Source organism: Centroberyx gerrardi, chromosome 12, assembly GCF_048128805.1.
Source record: "Centroberyx gerrardi isolate f3 chromosome 12, fCenGer3.hap1.cur.20231027, whole genome shotgun sequence".
NCBI classification, from domain to species: domain Eukaryota; kingdom Metazoa; phylum Chordata; class Actinopteri; order Beryciformes; family Berycidae; genus Centroberyx; species Centroberyx gerrardi.
In genome coordinates this window covers 4,343,980-4,345,571 of record NC_136008.1, presented here as the reverse complement: position 1 = coordinate 4,345,571, position 1,592 = coordinate 4,343,980, and the positions used below count along the sequence as shown (strand labels likewise).

Sequence of the window (1,592 nt, the reverse complement as noted above, 5' to 3'; positions counted from 1 at the left end):
AGAAAAACAAAACTGTGTGAACTTTGAAGCCGACTGCACTTTATTACACCTGGTCTGCAGCAGCATCTGCTTTTCATTCACTTTCAATGGGCTTGTTTCACGTTACAGCAGCCAACATCTAGCACCTTTATCCTTGAGTGATTCAAGGGAAATTTCTAAAATATAAATAGCAGCCTATGATGATCTATGCAAATGATTTACAGTTTATCTAAACAATGAAAAGGACTGTAAAAGTCATTATCAAATCCTCATGTTGGTTTTTCCTTTTCCATTTCTTTGAGGTCTATTAATATGGTGTTACATAAGCCATCAAGGTGTAAATTAATATTAAAATATAGTAAATATGTATTAATGCGGACATCACATGCTCATGACTCTGCATAGTTCTCAGTATAGGCTGCAGCACTGACTTCCAAAACTCCTTCTTTTAACATACAACTGGGTCACAATCATTATAGCATAATCCTAATCCTATTAGGACGAATTTACTTTCTTAGCTGGCAAAAAAATACTTATGAATTTATCTGAGTTTATATTCAAAGGGAAGGAATCTTAAAAGTCAAACTCAAAGTCTCATAATTATGCTGAACTCGCCACCAGTTCAGTTCAGTCATGCTGAAGTTAGTTTACCTTTCATGCAAATTACTTTTAGTCCATCCTAATCCTATTATGAATGATTTTTACCATCTCAATCTTATGAATTTGTTTCTCTAACTTTACTTTGTTTCTCTAACTTTACTCTAAACCTAACTCTGCTCAAGGGGAAAGAATCTCAAAAATGAAAGTAAATCTTTAACAGGAAATGAATGCTCATAAATCATTCCGAAGTTAGTTTACCTTTAGTCCGAAAGTTGAGAAGAAGAGTTGGGTGAATTCCTCAGAGTCTGACGGCTTCTTTCTGTGTTGCTGAAGTAGGTCAGTGTGTGAGTTTATATCGCCTGCAGTTTGAGGAAGTAGAATGGGAGCTCCAGGTTTAGGAGGAGTTTTTTCCAAGAGGGGAATTACATCTGGTTTCCTTCAAATAGCAAAGATCCCCAAACCAGATGATGTCAGGTGTCAGGTTTCAGGATTCGGGCCTGCCGATGAACTCAGCCGTCTGCTGCAGTCTGGCTTGCAAACGGATTTGGATTTTGCATGAAAACAGCTTCAATTTAAAATATGTATTATTTAGTTATAAGTCATTTGTTGTAGGCTATTATGTACAAAATCGTACATGATATGTAAGAGGAATGGGCCTACAACCTCCAAAAACAGGCTTTAACTTGAAAGTACACTATAGTTCAAAGAACTTACAAGTAATCTCATTAAATTCTGATGCATTTTAGAGAATAATTCCTGTTTTTACATGACTGATGGATAGATGGATAGATGAATGGATGGATGAATGTATGTATGTATGTATGGATGGACAGATGGACATTGGTAGTTGAAATAAGCAAATGAACGTGGGATACTTTTTCTGGATATTTACTAGACAAACATTTTCCCAAACCTAATGTTGATGGAAATCAACGCACATCAACATGACATGTTCTTGGTCAAGCAGTGACAGAGTGGAATATTTGCTGTGTAGTAGTGGAGAGGAAAATCCT

The 1,592-nt window shown here is 36.1% G+C and overlaps 1 protein-coding gene across 1 annotated transcript in view; it reads right to left on the bottom strand.

The window, feature by feature from the left end:
• ctsk (cathepsin K) overlaps positions 1–980 on the bottom strand; it is an 18,310-nt gene extending 17,330 nt beyond the window's left edge. The window contains exon 1 of the mRNA XM_071910124.2: positions 838–980. The gene's annotated coding sequence lies outside the window, so the exon portion shown is untranslated. The remainder of the gene's footprint in view (positions 1–837) is intronic.
• Between the last annotated feature and the right edge of the window lie 612 nt (positions 981–1,592).